We start from the raw sequence: 10,757 nt of genomic DNA, 5'->3' as shown, positions 1-10,757 counted from the left end.
ACCAAATAAAAATCCCCTAAAAAAATAATACATAATTCATTTTTCAAAAATCTAACCCCTATCCAACACCATATTTTAGAATAATCAGTTCAGTTTGATTTTCTTCCAATTCCCTTGACAAATTTCAATTCTTTCCAAAACATTTTGTCAAAATACAAGAGTATAAAAACCCTCCAAAAGAAGAACTTAAGTAGTTAAAAAAAATACAAAATACACATGACCCCATCAACATATTATTATAATATTAATAGGTACTAACTACACTTGTCTTAAAATTGGACACCATTTTCTGATAATTTCATTAAGTTTTCCATCGATTCGGGTTTGGATTCTTGATGGACATAACTCTGATGCATACCCGTTTAGCTTTGCTGCCAATCTTGATTTCTCCAATTCTTCTTCCACCAAATTTCCAATCACTTGAACAAGGAATAGGTTTCGTTTTAGCTCAAATTTCTGCAAAAGTCAACATAAGTCAAAGATAGAATTGGAATCCAAGATTCTATTCCATGGCATGTCTGAATCCTTCAAATTATATGTTTCATGGATTTTACTCATTCTCCCTTTTTTTTAACTAAAAGACCAAATTACCCATATTATTTACCTTATATTTTGCTTTTTTTTCCCTCATCTTTATTTTTTCATGAAAAAAGACAAAAGACGTTATATTTGTTCATTTTTTCCAAAAAAGCCCTCAAGTTTGTGTCTTTTTCCGAAAAAAAAAACTATCAAACTTCTAAATGTTTCCAAATAAATCTTCTATTTTTTGGTTTTTTCTGAAAAAAAACTCTTATATTTTAAATGTTTTTTTCAGGAAATCTCTGATAAAGTCCCAATATTTTGGGTCAGTTTATAGTTTAATCCTAATTATTATTTATTGAACAAAAAAGTCTAGATTCTTTTATATTTTGTCAAAATTAACAAAAAAGTACTTATTTTTTTCAACCAAAAATGACAGATTATCATATAAATTTAAATAATCAGGACTTTTCTATTGAAAAAATAAATGTTAAGATTAAACTGCAAACTGACCTAAAATATTTGGATTTTTTTTAGAGATTTCCTTTATTTTTTAATGGAAATACTGGGACTTGAATCAAAGAAAAACAAACCTGGTGTTCAGGTTCTGCAGGATAAAAGTTTTCAAGCTGTTGAATTTGTGTAGTTACAATTCTACCCCTCGACTTAGCTTGCTCTCTCTCTCTTTGCTCACTACAGCCAATCTTGACTCTTCAGTTCCATTAACAAAAATAATAGACCTGTTTAATAACATTTGAGAAGTTGGAATTCTAATAATAAACAGAAAAAATAAATTGAAAATATAATGCTATAATTGGGTAGATATTTTGAAGTGAAAGTAGGAACTGATAATACACAGATAAATGAAAGAAATTACAAGGGCAATATGGTGACACCTATATTGGTTGCCAACATCAGGGCCTTGACTAAAGACTTGCCTAGAGTCATGGCTAGACCAGAAGACCTCCAAAAGTTGCCTGAAATTGATCACCCGGGGATCATATTCAATATGAAGAGAGTTCATGGAAGACCATGATGCAACTTCCATTAAAAAAATTTCAATAAATTGTCTCAAGATTTGTATTATATTATCAAGATCAAAATTCTAACAGATAAACATTATGAACCATTTGATGAACACAATGAAGATGGTTCTTTAATCTTTATATATCACTAAAGAGGTACATGAATCAAACCAAAATTCTTAGGTTTATACAAATTAATCATTTGTTGTAGTTATTATATATCAATCTTTATAGAAGCGTTGTTAATAAAAGAAATGGAGCCTTGTCAATGTCATACCTATATAAACACTCCAATTTCTTTGTTCCACATTAGGTTAAGCAAGGGTGGACGATGAGAAGCTATAAACAATGTCCCTTAACACATCATCATCACAAAATCAAATTGGAATTCTCATAATCAAGCTAAAGGTAAATATAAGAACTTTATCATAGAGAAGTACAATTAGGCATGGAATTTCGAAATTAACTTGAGGTCATCTGTAAAATAAATTGGAAATGTAAACGATACTGATTACAAAGGTAGAAAAATATACATACATGTACGGACTGTTGGTGATTTTAGTGTCACCATGTCATTTTAAGTAACTTGAACTAACATGTGAGCTAAGGGGTTCATGGTTTGTACTCTAAAGCATGTACGGGGTCGTGCGGAGTGCATGCATGTATAAGATTGTGCCAGAAGCCGGTTCGACGACTAGTCGGGGTCGGGGGCAGCGCCCCCGGGTCCGGGGTTTCCAAAGGGGCAGCACCCCTTTGGTGGGGTCTAGGGACAGCGCCCCTAGCGGGGTACAAGGGGCAACGCCCCAAAACCTCACCGAATTTTGCATGTGGGAACATAAGGGAAAATTCTATTTCTTGAGGGTGATTATGGTAAAACTAACGAAAGTCGTTAGTTTTGGTAACCCTAATCCGGATTAATATTACTTGCTTTCAAAGCAAGTAATGATGGCCCAACCCTAATGAAACCCTAATCGTGTTTAGTATATAAACAACTCTTCCTTTTCAGAAGACGGTTGTTCTTTAGCTGTCGTTTTCATAACACATTCACAAAACCCTTTATCATAATAGCTTACGTTTTCTCTGCCTAGAAACGTAGGTGTCCGCTCAGATTATCCTAGACTAAATTTCTTGTAACCCAGGCATAGGGTAGAAATATCAATTCGGAAAGTGATATCATGATCCAAGCTGGTATCCACATCTCCACCGCAAACCCTAAAATTCCCAACATTCGAACTGATATTTTCTGCTTCTGGAGATGGGTGACTCAATCCGCGAGATGACCACTAAGTTTGCCAAGTTGGAGAAGTTTGAAGGTGTCGATTTTAGGCGCTGGAAGAAAAAGATGCACTTCATGCTGACCACTCTGAAAGCAGCATACCTGCTGACTACTCCGAGACCACCAAATCTTGAGAAAGGTGTTGTTGAGACGGTTGAAGAGACAAGAAAGAGATAGAAGTGGGACAATGATGACTACATCTGCAAAGGTCACATTCTGAATGGTATGTCTGATGCTTTATTTGATATCCATAGTGAATCCTTGTGTGCTAAGGAGTTGTGGGATACTCTTGAACTGAAATACATTACTGAGGATGCTTTTAGCAAGAAGTTTCTGGTTAGTGACTTTAATAATTATAAGATGGAAGATTCAAGGTCTGTCACTGAACAGTACAATGAACTCCTTGGCATATATGGACAGTTTAAACTGTACAAAATGAATATGGATGAATCCATAGTTGTGTCCACTTTCATAGACAAACTGCCTCCATCCTGGAAAGACTTCCAACATAACTTGAAACATCAAAAGGAGGAATTGTCATTGGTTCAACTTGCTAGTCACATTCATATTGAAGAATCTCTTCGTGCAAAGGAAAGTGACAAATCTAAAAAACCCAAAGGAAAAGTTGAACCTGGACAACCCTCGATTCATATGGTTGAAAACAAACCAAGGAACCAGAACCACAAAGGGCATGAAAAATGTAAGCAGGAACATGTCCCAAGAAACTCCAATAAAAAGAGAAAGGATCTGGTTTGTTGGAGATGCAATCAAGTTGGACATTGCAAGCGTGATTGTCGTGTGAATTTAGGCAACAATGGTGTTGGAAATAGTGGAGCGAATGGGAAAGTGAACAGGTCTTCGGCCCAAGTAAAAGGAGGTTAGTTTTTTACTAGCTTTGATAATTCTAATGAGAATTATGTTTACTATGTTTCATTTATCCCTGAATCATTCTATGTGCACGATGATGATGTTTCTTGGTGGATCGACTCTGGAGCAACGAACCATGTATGCAAGGATAAACGGATGTTTGAAACATTAACTCCACTTGAAGATGGCTCGGTGCTGAAAATGGGAGACAATTCTTTTATTCCTATATGTGGTTTAGGTGTCGTGTGTCTTGAATTTACTTCTAGAAAGACAATTAGGTTATTTGATGTTTTGTTTGTTCCCAAGATTCGTAAGAATCTTGTTAGCTCTAGTTGTTTGAATGCTGATGGTTTTAAACATGTTATTGAGTCGGATAAGTTTGTTTTGTCTAACGGTGGAATATTTGTTGGCTTTGGATATTTAAATAATAGAATGTTTCGTTTGAATATTGTTAACAAATTATGACCTGTTCAGAATTCTGCATTTGTATCTTCTGCTTCTAATGTTGATAAATCTATGCTTTGGCATGTAAGATTAGGTCATGTCAACTTTAGAAGGATGCATGAGATGTCAAAAGATGGATTAATTCCATCATTTGATATGACATCTGATAAATGTAAAACTTGTATGCTTACAAAAGTGACAAAACAGCCCGTTCCTAGTGTCACTAGAAATTCTATTGTTTTGGAGCTTGTACACAGTGACCTGTGTGATTTTCATTCCACTCCTTCTTTAGGGAATAAAAAGTATGTAGTCACTTTTATAGATGACTGGACTCGGTTTTGCTATGTGTATTTGTTGCACTCTTAGTATGAGGCCTTAGATAAATTCAAAATATACAAAACCGAGGTAGAATTGCAATTGGGCATTCCAGCTAAATGTCTCATGACTGATAAGTGAGGTGAATATATGGATCCCATATACTTCCAATCAGTGGGTATCATTCATGAGACCATGGCACCTTACACGCCTCAACAGAATGGCATTGCTGAACGCAAAAATCGAGTTTTAAAAGAAATGGTGAAATCGATGTTGTCTTACTCGGGATTGAGTGAAGGATTTTGGGGAGAGGCCATGTTAACGGCCTGCTATTTGTTAAATAGGGTTCCAAATAAAAGGAACAAAACAATCCCATATGAACTTTGGTTCAAGAAAAAACCGAATTTGAGTAATATTTCGGGTTTGGGGATGTAGGGTAGTTGTAAAACTTACCGAGCCCAAAAAGAAGAATTTGGGAGAACATGGAATTGATTGCATATTCATAGGATATGCTAAACATTCCAAGGCATATAGGTTTTATGTAATAGAACCTAATGATTCGGTTTCAATTAACACTGTTATCGAATCGCGGGATGCAATTTTTGATGAGATGAGGTTTTCATCGATTCAAAGGCCTAAGGATCTGACTTTTGATGCTAATAAAGAGCAAAATTCAGAAAGTCAAGATGGTGGTGTCGTGCAAGAACCACAAAATATCCGTAGAAGCAAAAGAGGCCAAATTGCTAAGAATTTCGGATCCGACTTCCAACTGTACTTGGTAGAAGGGTCAAGGGATAAAATTAATCTTGAATACTCTTATTTCTATAGTATTCAATATGATCCTAAGACTTATCAAGAGGCCATGGAGTCTCGGGATAGTGGCTTTTGGAAGGAAGCAATTGATGATGAAATGTCATCAATGCTTGAGAACAATACATGGGTTTTGTCTGATTTGCCTCCGGGTTCTAAACCTCTTGGTTGCAAATGTATTTTCAAAAAGAAAATGAATGTTAATGGGACCATTGACAAATTCAAGGCCCGGTTAGTCATTCAAGGTTTTAGACAAAAAGCCGGTATTGACTATTTTGATACGTATGCTCTAGTAGCACGTATTTCTACTATTAGATTGTTGGTTGCCTTGGCAAGTATCCACAATCTAGTTATTCACCAAATGGATGTGAAAACAGCCTTTTTAAATGGCGATCTTGAAGAGGAACTTCACATGAAACAACCAGAAGGTTTCATTATACCCGGTAAAGAGCATATGGTTTGTAAACTTGTCAAATCTTTTTATGGGCTGAAACAAGCACCTAAACAATGGCATCAAAAATTTGATGAGGTGATTTTGTCTTTTGGTTTCAAAACAAACCAATGTGACAAATGTGTTTATAGTAGATTTGATGATGCTACTAGAGCTGGAGTGATCATTTGCTTATATGTAGATGACATATTGATTTTTGGCACCGACCAAAATCAAGTGGATGAAACAAACAAATTGTTGTCATCCAAGTTTTCCATGAAAGATTTAGGAGAGGCTGATGTAATTCTTGGAATAAGAATTAAGAGGATGAACAAAGGATTGGTAATGACTCAAAGTCATTATATTGAGAAAATTCTCAAGCGGTTTAATACTAAGTGGAAATTCAATCGTTACGATATTTTCATTATATAGTAGTTTGGTTTGTTGGTGATAAGGTTACGATATTTTCATTATGTACTAGTTTGGTTTGTTGGTGATAAGGTTATGTTTGTTCAAGGGTTACACTAAAATGGGGGAGGATTGTTGGTGATTTTAGTGTCACCATGTCATTTTTAGTAACTCGAACTAACATCTGAGCTAAGGGGCTTCATGGTTTGTACTCTAAGACATGTACAGGGGTTGTGCGGAGTGCATACATTTATAATATTGAGTCAAAAGCCGTTTCGACGACTAGCGGGGGTCCGGGGGCAGCGCCCCCGGGTCCAGGGTTTCCAAAGGGGCAACGCCCCTTTGGCAGGGTCTAGGGGCAGCGCCCCTAGCAGGGTCAAAGGGGTAGAGCCCCTGGCTGGGAACATAATGGAAAATTCAATTTCTTGAGGGTGATTATGGTAAAACTAACGAAATTTGTTAGTTTTGGTAACCCTAATCTGGATTAATATTATTTGCTTTCAAAGCAAGTAATGACGGACCAACCCTAATGAAACCCTAATCGTGTTTAGTATATAACCAACTATTCCTTTTCAGAAGACGATTGCTCTTTAGCTCTCGTTTTCATCACACATTCACAAAACCCTTTAGAATAATAGCTTACGTTTTTTGTGCCTAGAAACGTAGGTGTTCACTTGGATTATCCTAGATTGAATTTCTTGTAACCCAGTCATAGGGTAGAAATATCAGTTCGAAAAGTGATATCACGATCCAAGCTGGTATCCAGACCTCCACTGCAAACCCTAAAATTCCCAACACGGACTAGGCGTGATCACCCAAGCTTCGGTATTCGGGATTGAATTTGGATCCACCGGCGTAGCCAACGGTGGTTCTCACAGCTCCATCTAAGCAACCGAACATGGATTCCGACCTCCAGAAGCTTCCTAGAGCGAAAATTGCTGTCTTGAGAAGCTCATCGGGAGGATCTCCATTGACCTAAGAAATCGGATTTGGAAACCTTATCCCGAGAGCTACATCAGCTGGCACTATAATGCCGATAATAATATATGATAAGATTTGATAAAAAAGAGGGAGCTTCATTTGGGTTCGCATGTGGTTATCCGGCGGAGTGAGAGAAAATGGTGATCGGAGATGATTTCCGATCGATTTGGATCGATCTCCGATTAGGAAGGCGTTATGTTTTTTTTTTGTTTTGAACGTTAGAAAGTTGGAATCGACCGTTGGCTTCAATGGTTATTTTTTATTTTTTTATTTTGTTTAAAATTTTCTATAATTTTACATTCTTATTCCTCATTTTTAATTCATAAAACAAACATCAAACATTCTATATACTTTACAAGAGTTTTTTTCAAAATGGAATCATCTTCTTCCACATCGTTAGATATGTTGGCGTTGTGGAAAACGGGGTTTATCGGGGACGTCATGCTCACAACACATGCTCATTTATAAGAAAATGAAGGTGAAATTTCGCACCAAAAAAACAAGAAATCTTTCTTATGGAGAAATTGTGAAGTCGGACACAACCAATTTGCGAACGACTACTTTGCAGATGATGCAGTGTACGCCGAAAAATTCAGACGTGGATTCCAGATGATTAGATGTCACATACTATTTTATTATGTTGCGATTATGTTTTTTTTTTATGTTTTTAATTTAGTGTGTATTTTTTAATTAATAAAGTATTTTCCTTTTAGTAATTTTATATAATTACATTTTATTCCATTAAAAAAAAGATATGACAAAGTGTAGTATGACACCCACCAATTTTGTGGGTGGGAGAAAAATAAAGTGATGATGATGTGTCAGTACAATAGTGTGGTATGATGTGGTGTGACAACCACCAATCTAAATTCTTGTTTTGATATTTATATATTTGTATATTTTATCATTCAACGGAAAAAAATGATAACGAGAATTCATTAAATTTTAAAATTCATCTTAGGTGACTCTAATTAAGAAACTAGTTAGATTTGCATTAAGGACGATATAAGCTAAACTTCTATCATTATTTAGACCTTAATAACATGATTTGTCTAGCAAAGGGAGGTAGATGTCGACACTTACGTAGTAGAGAAACTGTGTCACTTGGATTATCTCATGCATATACATCCAATACTTATAGAATAGGAAAATAAAGGACATGAAAACAAAAGTTAGATTCAAGACATAAACATGAGGGAATCAGATTTGGAGCACATGGATTGAGAACCATCAAAATGGGACAAAAGAACGATGGGGAAAAAGGGGGTGGGGGAGCAAGTAAAAATGCTTAGTAAAACAATACATGGAAAGCACAAGGTACAAGCATATGCTCAAGAAGTTTCTATTAACAGTACATAACAATTACAAAAATGTAGAAAAGGGTGATGTTCACCTTCTACCTTGATGTGTATTCTACACATCCTCCTATATAAGGTAATATCCTTAGAAAGCAAGCTACTCCATTTGTGTCCTAACACTATCCTCTTATTTTCTTCCATGTCATCCTCTCCTCCTCTTACCCTCATTCACCATTAATTCTACCCTTCGTACTCTCATTGAAGGAGCCTAACCTAGGAAGTTCTTATACCAATGGAATTGTGTTTCTTTCAATGTTTAGGCGATCTGTGACACTCTACCGAATGCTACCTATCAAATTTCTATCGTATGTCCACCTCAACATCTTTAATTCTGCAACATCCATTTTCTCTCATGATATTATTTGGTCGGACAACATTTAGATTCATACAATATAGTAGGCCTAACAACTATACTATAAAGATTTCCTTTAAGTTTCAACTATACTCTCATATCACACAAGACTACCGAGGTTCCCTCCATTTTAGTCAACATGCCATTATGCTTTAGTGACATCTACATTAACTCATCATTCCTTATGTATCATAGATCCTAGGTACTTGAAACTCTCCTTAGACTGGTGGGTCTGGGTCATACCCACCACACGATTTTGTTTTCCACATCATATGTCATATCACCTCCACACCATTTCATATTTACTAGGAAATACCCACCACACAACGACACCACATTTCAGTCATTAATATCTCTCCACATAACACGATTGTGGGGTGGTGTTTCAATCACCTAAATCGATAGGAGCAGTGCTAACTTAGCATCCTCTCCGATAAAATTACACCAAAGATACTCCACTTTACTAGTATTGTTATGCAACCCTTTGTGTTCAAAAGTCACCCTTAACATATCCAATCAAGCATTCAACTCACCAACAAAATCTCATCATCATTTAGCATAAACCAAAGAATTTTCCCTAAATCTCTCTAGATATCTCATCCAAGATCAAACGATACTCATAAAACGACAAAAGTATAACGTGTGACTCCATTAGCATAGACACCCATCACATCAAAAATACAACAATGTTATAAAGTTAGGTGTTTTGATTGCTTGGATTCACTGAGAGTCGTGGCGCACTTTGAAGTTGAAGTATTTCGATGGTACATGAAATCTCTATTGGATAAAAATCTATAATTTTCAAGAATAGAGAATGAAGATTGTATGACCCTTGTGTATCAGAATTTGTATGACCAAATAAAACTGGAAATAACCATCTTCTCTGAAAACTTCCAAAACTGTCATATGGCAGTTTCGAACCCTGCCGGGGATCAACCATTGAGCCCCGTTAAGGGTTTCCACCCCTTGGACCCCACTACGAGGGGCGCTGCCCCTGAACCCTGTAGTTCAAGGGCTTTTACCCTAAATAACACTGTACTTTAAATCAAGATAAACTTAAACAAGTATGCACTCTGCATCATCCTTACTTGTTCAATATTTATGAAGATTACATTACTCAACTATTTCATCCTATTACACTTATTGGTGACACAAATAACCAACGAACAGTACATTCTTTAAATCTTTATCTATTTATAAACCATGCCAGCTCTCAATTGTCATCATAATTCCATAGTTAATAATTAGCATTAACTACAATTATAAAGGTTGAGGAAGGCATATATTTACTTGAAAGCCACATAATGTAACAGCCGTAGATCCGGGCAAGTCAAGTTACAGATAATAGGGGTCAAAAATGATTTTCCGACAAAAGATTATTTAAAATAAATAATCTTAACCAAGTTGTATAATACGGCTCATGGTCCATCGAAGTTTTACGGCAAAACTGGCACGACACCGGGAGACGTAAATAGTGAATTTATGATGGAGAACTTTTTAGCCTTAGAAATCTAAAACAACTTGTAGTATACGTTAAACCGAGAACATACAAAAAAAAAGAATGCCCAAATCTGACTTCGTATGAGGAAGTTATGAATTTTCTAAGATTTGGCTTAGTAGTGCGCAGCCCAAAACTCGAATTTTAGATCGAGCGGTTTTGGCCTACGCGACCTAAATGAGAATTGAAGATCTCATTAATAGGAATTCAACGGTAAAAAGACAGACGAAAACAGAGTCCGTATGTAGAAGTTATGAATTTTACACGAACATTTAACAGTATAATCTCCTCGTATTATTAAATTTAAGTTCGGTCGAGAATTAGCCGACGGAGTCAAAATGAAATTTGTAGATTTTATTTTTACCTACATGTGAATGTAAAGAACGTAAAAACGGAGCTCGTATGTGAATGTTACGGATTTTAGAAGTCGAAAGTGTGCTATGTGAAAATGGATGATGTGGCACAATCTTGGCC

At 35.9% G+C, this 10,757-nt stretch overlaps 1 pseudogene; it reads right to left on the bottom strand.

Annotated features, from left to right (window-relative positions):
• Positions 1–258: 258 nt before the first annotated feature.
• On the bottom strand, positions 259–7,270 carry LOC145039148 (peptide methionine sulfoxide reductase A5-like; annotated as a pseudogene).
• Positions 7,271–10,757: the final 3,487 nt, after the last annotated feature.

The sequence above is a fragment of the Lactuca saligna genome, chromosome 4 (genome assembly GCF_052625555.1).
Source record: "Lactuca saligna cultivar CGN05327 chromosome 4, ASM5262555v1, whole genome shotgun sequence".
In the NCBI taxonomy this organism is placed as follows: domain Eukaryota; kingdom Viridiplantae; phylum Streptophyta; class Magnoliopsida; order Asterales; family Asteraceae; genus Lactuca; species Lactuca saligna.
The sequence above is the reverse complement of the archived record's forward strand: the minus strand, read 5'-3'. Positions and strand labels throughout refer to the sequence as shown.